The 8,749-nt window shown below is 38.7% G+C and overlaps 1 pseudogene; it reads left to right on the top strand.

The window, feature by feature from the left end:
• The first annotated feature begins 2,099 nt into the window (after window positions 1–2,099).
• LOC140532129 (elongation factor 2-like) lies at window positions 2,100–3,591 on the top strand (annotated as a pseudogene).
• Window positions 3,592–8,749: the final 5,158 nt, after the last annotated feature.

The following is an 8,749-nucleotide window of genomic DNA, read 5'->3' on the forward strand; positions in this document are numbered from 1 at the left end:
TGTATAAATTACTCTCATTTTTTTCTGGATCCATGATTTTACTATGGGGAGAACTCCTGGTAAGGAAACTCCCTCCAGTGGTGCAGATTGGCAGTTCTATAATATATCATTTTGGAGAGTTGTTTAGGGCACTGGGAGGTTAAGAGCTTTTACTAAGGTCAACGCCACTTTGATTGCTGCAGTGCTTTCCATAACGTCTTGCCTCCATGGTTCTGTACCTCTGTTTAATAAGATATAATAAGCACGTCTGGTATTTAGTACTTTTGTAACTTTAAGTGTCAGACTTTGTGAGTCAACCAACAATAAATTTAAATGAATTGGTGTTAATTGTTAGAAAATGTATATCATATGCATATACATCTTTATATAGGTATATTGGCAAATTGAGGGTTTTTCTCCTTCATATTAAAATCTTGGTGAAGCCACACCTCTTCCCCTCCACCTACATTAGGATTTATATGTAGAATTCAAAGGGAAAGTTCTAAGCAAAGGCTCCATTGTTCTCTGCCACTGAGTATGCTTCACACTCATTTCCCTTGGCATAGGAAAAGGGTATTTAGAAAAAAAAGAAAACTCTTTAGGATTATTCAATTATTGGCTGTGTAGTTTACTCCAATTTCATTATTTGGCCCTATGTCTCTAAAGTATGGGGAAGATCTCTCTCCTGTTTCCAAAATTGTGATAGTGCTGAGCTCAACTCACAAGAAATAAGATGTTTTATTTTGTTTTCTTTCTTTCTTCTTCTTTTCTTTTTCTTCCTTCCTTCCTTCCTTTCTCACTTTCTTTGCTTTATTTTTTTGGAGTGTTGTAGGGGTTTCTTGTAGCATTTTCATATCTGTAGATAACAGATCCTAAGTAGAGGAGCCATACTCAATGTCTTTCCAGCCTAGTGGAATCTTTCATGGTGATTGCTTTTTGAAGAGGACCAAAATGACATCACTGTATCAGAGCCAAGGTAAGGTGTGTCTGACTATGACTGAGTGGACTAACATGAACTGGGAAGGCTCCATCATGGGTCAGGCACAAATAGTCCATATGGACAGTTGGAGTGAAGCTATCTTTAATTTTGTGCATCTCACATATTTTTCTTTGAGCTACTGCAATTCTGCTTTGTTCCTAAAGTACAGTGCCTTGTTTGATTTGGACATGCCATGCTGGGTAGTCCTGGGCCAATGTCTCCCACTTCTCACATTCGATTGCAAAGTTCTTCAGAGAGACCTTGAGAGTGTGCTTGTATTGTTTCTTCTCACCTCCATATGAATACTTGCCTTGTGTGAGTTCTCTGTAAAGGAGTCTTTTAGGCACATGTAGGTTTGGCATTCAAATAATATGGCCAGCTCTCTGAAGTAGAGTTTGAATGCTTGCCAGTTCAGCTTGAGAAAGGACCTCAGTGTCTGGTACCTTATCCTGCCAGGTGATCTTCAAAATCTTCCTAAGACAATTCAAATGGAAGTGATTCAATTTCCTGGCACAGAGTTGGTATACTGTCCAGGTTTCAAAGGCATACCACAATGAGGCCTGTCCAACATTTTGGTTGGCAGTCTAATACTTCTTTCCCACACTTTCTTCTGGAGCCTCCCAAACACTGAGCTAATTTTGGCAATGCATGTGTCAACCTCACCATCTATGTGTACTTCCCTGGAAAGTATCCTGCCAAACCAAGTGACCTTAACTTCTTCCTTTGCTGTAACCAATGGTTCCACACATGGATGGTGTGATGGTGGCTGGTGGAGAACCTCTATTTTCTTGGTATTAATTGTCAGGCCAAAACTAGCACAAGTGACAAAGAATTAATCCATACTCTGTTGCAAATCAGCCTCAGGGGCTGCATTGAGTGCATAATCATCTGGGAACAAAAAATCATGAAACAATTTTTCCTCCATTTTCATCTTGGTTTGGAGCCTTTTCAAGTTAAATAATTTACCATCACTGCAGTAGCTGACCTTGATGCTGTTTTTGTCCTTCTGGAAGGCATCTGATAATACTGCTGAAAACATCAAGCTAAAAAGCCTGGGAGTCTCTTCCGTATTCGCCACCACTATTCTCAGAGTGACTCCCCCCAGTTTGATTGCAAGTGGGAGAATCCACCATCTACCACCATGCTGAACTTTACAGTAGACCAGATCCTGGCCATCATGGACAAAAAGGCCAACATCAGAAACATGTCTGCAGTAGTTCATGTGGATCATGGCAAGTCAACCTTGACAGATTCCCTGGTTGGCAAAGCTGGTAGCATTGCTTCAGCCTCTGCTGGTGAGACGTGGTTCACTAACACAGGAAAATGAACAGGAATGTTGTATCACTATTAAGTCAACTGCTATCTATCTCCCTACTCTATGAGCTGTCAGAAAATGATTTGAACTTCATCAAGCCAAGTAAAGATGGTTCTGACTTCCTTATCAATCTCACTGACTCACCTGGACATGTTGACTTCTCATCAGAAGGAACAACTGCACTCCGTATTACTGATGGTACTTTGGTTGTGGTTGACTGTGTATCTGGTGGGTGTGTTCATACTGTACTTTGCCAGGCCATTGCTGAGAGAATCAACCTTGTCCTGATGATGAACAAGATGAACGAAGCCCTACCTGAGCTGCAGCTGGAGCCAGAGGAACTGTATCAGACATTTCAGCAAATTGTAGAGAACATGAATTTTATTACCTCCACCTATCTAGAGGGCAAGAGTGATCCAATGGGAAACATCATGACTGATGTAGTCCTTGGGACTGTTGGGTTTGTCTCTGGGCTTCATGGTTGGGTCTGTACTCTGAAGCAGTTTGCAGAGATGTATGCAGCTAAATTCTCTGCCAAAGGTGAGAGTCAGCTGGGACCAGCCAAACAGGCCAAGAAAATAGAGGATATGATGAAAAAATTTTGGGGTGACTGCTATTTTGATCCCGCTAATGAGAAATTTAGCAAATCTGCTCTTAGCCCTGATAGAAAGAAATTGCCTAGAACTTTCTGCCAACTCATTCTAGATCCAGTCTTCAAGGTATTTGATGCAATTATGACCTTTACGAAGGAGGAGACTGCAAAACTGATTGAAAAACTTGACATCAAAACTTGGATAGTAAGAATAAAGACAAAGAGGGAAAACCAATTCTGAAGGTTGTGATGAAACATTGGCTGCCTGCTGGAGATGCACTTCTCTAAAAGATAACCACCCACCTGCCTTCCCCTGTAACTGCTCAGAAATACTACTGTGAACTGTTATATGAGGGTCCCCCTGATGATGAGGCTGCTATGGGTACTAAAAGCTGTGACCCCAAAGGTCCCTTGATGATGTACATCTCCAAAATGGTGCCAACTTGGGACAAAGACAGATTCTAAGTTTTTGGCCGATTATTTTCTGGTCTTGCTTCCACAGGCTTAAAGGTCAAAATCATGGGACCCAGTGATACGCCTGGGAAGAAGGAAGATCTCTACCTGAAGCAAATTCAGAGGACAATTCTAATGATGTGCTGATATGTTGAACCCATTGAAAATGTGCCTTATTGTTGGTCAGAGCAGGATTTTGTGGAGTTGCTCACTACCCTTCTTAAAATATGGCACGAAGAACTGATCACAATACTCCAGATATTGTCTGATTAGGGAAAATTTAAATTGGAATGTCCTTTCCTCTCTTCTGAATGTTTTGTTTTTACCATGGCAGCCCAAGGTAGAATTAACCTTTTTGAATGCTATGTCCTCCTGTTTGCTCATACTGAGCCTGCAGTCTCCTTTAAAAAAAAAAAATCAGAAAACCAAATAATTCCAAAAAAAAATCCTCAGATTTTTTTACCTAAACTGTTGTCTAACCCAGTGGTCTCCGGTTTCATCATTATAAGTAGAAATTGTTTGAGTATGCATTTCCAGTGTATGTATATTTGTTTATTTGTAAAATATATGTATAGCAACCATATTATTCTGATGGTAGTGAGCAGACCAGCATGACTGTCAGTCACTCCTATTCTCCAACCTTCCTGTGGTCTGGCCTAAGCTTCACTTTTGGGAGTGACTTTCTCTTTAGCCACTTCCTTGTGTGTGGGATGACTCAGGTCCCTACATAAATCAATTACTCAGACGCCTCTCAAAGTGATGACAGAAAGTGGATTTACTAGATTCTCGAGAATCGGGACAATCCTACAGCAGTTCACCTGGAGTAGGAAAGACGAAGACAAAGAAAAGGCAGTGATTTATGTAGACCCTAACGCAAGTCCCTCCTCCCCCACTGACCATTATCCTCATTAGCTGAGAATATGATCTTACATTCTAGACAGGAAATCTAACCAATCCCTTTTGAAATGAAGACAATGAAGTATTAGGTAAACTTTATCCAATCATTGAGACCCTAATGTACTACACAGTTTTATATCCTTATATGGAATTATTCTGTTCTAAAAATATAGTCACCTTGAGCCTCTCAGTCTTACCTCACCCCTGGGAGAAGAATTACAATCTGAGAAGTCTTCACTCAACCTATCCCATTCAATCCCTCCTCTTATTTATTAACCTGAAGACTTCTCACAGATATTTCAACCACAGTTCTGTAACATGATCTCACACTGTCTATTCATCTCCTCATCCCAATCAGGGTCATTCCTGTCTTTTGCTTCCACAGATGCCCATCCTTCCTTCTTTAGTATCATCAACTGAATGGCTCCTTCAGTCCTCTCTTCTACTCTAGCAACTTTTAGTAGAGAATTTCTAACTATTTTAGTAATAAGTGAAATCCAACAAGGTAAACAAATAGGAAGTAACATGATACCACTAATTGCTATGATGCCAAACCACAGTAATCTCTTCCACCAGCTCCCTTCAAAACAGGACCACCAAGACGTATTGAAAAGGGAGTTCCAAATTTATACCGGAATGTGGGCAACCTTCCTGATATTTTTGGTGATCTCTTTCACTATTCTTCCATTATCATCAAGTTTTCAAGCAACATGTGGATAAATTGAGCTTTCCACAAACTCCCCCTTCTTCTGCAAGTAAATAATCTAAGATCAACCTATGTTGCAGTACTGCTTCACTAGTTTGTGTGGCTTGATGGGCCAATAAGTCCAAATCTTCTGCTGTTTGATTGGTAATAATTTCAACTACCGCATGGAGTCTGATTAGTCTATTTAATAGGTATATAGGGGTTCTATAACCCCAACTCTCATCTTGAGCCCAAGTTGCAGGCCCATACTCTCTGATTATCCTCTCAGGAGGCCAAGTGTCACCCCACCCATTTGCATTTCCAGTTTGAGTGAGGGAGGTGTCAATGTTCTTCTTCCTTTTGGCTAGATCATCATATAGAGGAACCCCCAGATGCCGTTTCCCTGATTCAGGCAAGAAAAAGAATTTAGGTCTCACCAATCCAATATAACAAACATCCCTCCAGTTTAACGGAAGGTGAGTATAAGCTGTCTGTCCACATATCCAATAATGTCCTCTCAAAGCAGGATTTTCCTCTAGAAACAGTCTTACCCTACAATCCACAGCTGGAAAGTACTTCACATCATCTGAGCCTAATGCTCCTCCTTTCATCATCTCTGACTTACACCTCCATAGTTGTTGCTTCCTCTTCCATATACAATGTTCATAATTCTCCCCAGTTCTATTGATTACACTCCAGAAAGTATCAAACATCATCCTATGTGTCTCATTCTCCCACTTCCATACCCATTCTTTATATTCTGTGTTATTCTTAGTACTATTCATATATATGCAACTCCACAAATAGTCATAGTCATGACCCCTTTGCATTCTTTCCCTTATAAATCCTTCCCTTCATACAGAGATTCAAAGGGCAAGGTAAATTAATGAACTGTCCATTTAGAGGTTCCATCTCATACAGCAGTCTGGGGAGAAGTATCATCTTATGCAGTTTTCTGATCTGGATGCACCTTCAAACAGTCTTCAGCACAGCATCTCAGCATCTTCTTCTCTTTATCTTCTTGTAGAAATCCAGATGTCCACTCTCCTACAGAGCTGAACTTAATACCATCTTAGATTACCATTCCTATCACCCTTACAAAAATCAAAACTGAAACTTTGACAAATTGTCATTTTTAAAAAAAAGACAGAAAAGAAAAGAAAATTCACATTAAAATGCAGCTTCTACATTTCACAGTAATTCATTATTCATTCCCTCGTTAGGAAGATGAGATTTCACTAAGAAGTCAATACCAGGCTCCAGTACTGACATAAATACAATAAATAATCATTTTTAACACAGTGCATGTCACATCATAAAACAATTCCAACTTCTGATCATGTGATGCTTCTTTTAAAGCCTTTACAATATAGTCCACAAACCTTTTTTCATTTAACATTAACCAACTAAGATAAAATAATAACTATGCATGCTAGTCTCACAAGCCCTTGACCTAATCATCTCCACACTATTACTAAGAATTAGAGGACCCTAACTTATTGTTGTTGGTCTAAAGTCCTAAACCTGTTAGCTCAATTTTAGACTTAATCTCAGATGTTCCCCTACCAACAATCTATTATTCAACAGATCTGGTAGTATTATTTACAAAACTTTTGATTTTAGGAATTTGCCATTAAGAGTAGGGACATTGCAGGGAAACAACATCTCCCTTACTTCATGTCAGTTCCAGGCAGGAGTAGATTGTCAACTGGCATTCAGCCAGGCTTCAAGTCTGCCAGGTGTCAGTGGGGAAATTGAGTCAGGAGAATCCTACCTCAGCTCAGGCTGAACAGCCGCTCTCCCGACCTTCCCATGAGATCACCTTTTTGCAGTTCATACCAGCATCTCACAGGCTTACTGGCATCATGGATCAGTGGCTTTGACTGCCTCTCTTGCTATCCACACCTGGAGTTAGACTCAGAAGAGCAGTCAGTTAATAGTCCCACAAAAATCTTAAAATAGCAAGCTCCAATAATCAGCTTCAAACATGACTAATTTCACATTGGCCAAGGAACATCTTTTGAAGCAAGTCTTAAGCAGCTTACATGCCTTTCTATGCATGTTCTAGTTCCTGATTGAATAACAATCATAAGTCATTGCTTTAATAGATTTATATCTGTTTCCCAAACTACTTTATCCCTTTCTAACTCTGCTCAATCTAAAAGAATGAGCTACACAAGTGATAAGTTCAAACATTAACTTGAATTTTTGTATTCATGTAATGAATTCAAATCAAAACAATCATTTAACTTTCAATGCCAAATATTACCAGAGGTTACCTACCTCTAAGAAAATTAGACTGAAATTCTTTTTCCAACTGAAGATGTCTCTGATTTAGTCTCAGTAATTAATTCAGTTAATAGTTTTAATACTAATTGCTTTTACATCATTTTGTAACATATAAAGATCTCATTCCAAGTTGGGACCTTTGTCCATTACCCCAAAAGAGTTTTAGTCTCATTTGTCTAAAGGCCGTGGAAAACCTCACCTTGAAAACTCCTTGTTTTTTGTTTTTTTTTCTCCACATGGACTGGCTCTCCTAAGGTCCACTCTATCACTATGCCCAAGTCTATTCTACTTCCCACTCTTAATTCTATCAGTCCAAATCTCCAGTTTACTGGCCACTCCCATCAAGACCATTCCTGGAGCTCCCAGACCACCTGGGGCCACCTGCCCTTTTTTTTTTTGTAAGGGATTCCTTTCCCTGAATCCTTCTGTAAATAAAATACAATTACGGTTAACTTTCAATCCCAATCTTGTTCTATGGAACAATGGTACAACATCTATTTATTCCCATTAGATTTAGAAAGAATGTTCCTGGGATTTTATTTACATCTTAGATCTTAAATTTGCCCTAAAAAGCCAATCACTGAAGATCATTTCTTATACATTTTCAAATTCTCAACACCAGGTTCTATATACAATCTCCTCAGCTGCTGGGGCTGTACTTGTTACTAGCCTGAGGACTGCTTCTTTCCCCACATATACACACAGTGTACCAGCTTTAGGTTTTAACATTAGAATTACAAATGGCAAACATAATTTTCATAAGTGATAACAAATTGTTTTAGCTGTGAACCCGAACAATAAATTTCAGATGACATCAATTGCATTTTCATACCCTATTAGAGAAACTAAATTCTTCCCACTTTTGTAACTTACAAATACAAATTGGATAGGTAGGCCTTCCAAAAACCCATACGAAAGATTTTACAAAGTATTTCTTAATACAGCAAATATTTCCTCTCTTACGAACAGTTTACAATTTATCACAATCCCCTTGAAACTAATTGACACAAGAAAAGACCTAAACTCAAAGCCTTTTCACATTTGCCCATAAGCTTTCTTTTACAAACATAACTTTAGAGTAAATGCTTGATTCATGGCAAAAACAATTTTTGCTAAAATTTCCTTTTCAACAGCAGAAATAAACTTTTAACATAATACATCCTCAGATGGAACAGGTCTGACAATCACACCTATATATATGTACATTTTTAAAGCGTTCTCATTTTCTCAATAAGCATGCTACAAGGAAACTCTTACAAAAAAAATTCATAATAACTCTTTTTAAACAATTCATTAATTAGTTTAACAATGCAATTCCTAATACAATATTTAGATGAATTACCTAAGAATTTAAACTTATTTAAGTTTACTTAAAACTTAAGAGAAGCCATTAACCTATTCAGCTCTTTTTTTATAACCAAATGTAAGTTTCAAATTATCAAATTTCCATCACATCTTTTTAAAACCCCAATCTTTTGGGGTCCCCTAGACCATTACGGGGATCGCTAAACCTGAGCCAAGGCTCTTGTCTGGCAAGAGGCCTTGATCTAGTGAGTAATG

Source organism: Notamacropus eugenii, chromosome 3 (assembly GCF_028372415.1).
Source record: "Notamacropus eugenii isolate mMacEug1 chromosome 3, mMacEug1.pri_v2, whole genome shotgun sequence".
Taxonomy (NCBI): Eukaryota; Metazoa; Chordata; class Mammalia; order Diprotodontia; family Macropodidae; genus Notamacropus; species Notamacropus eugenii.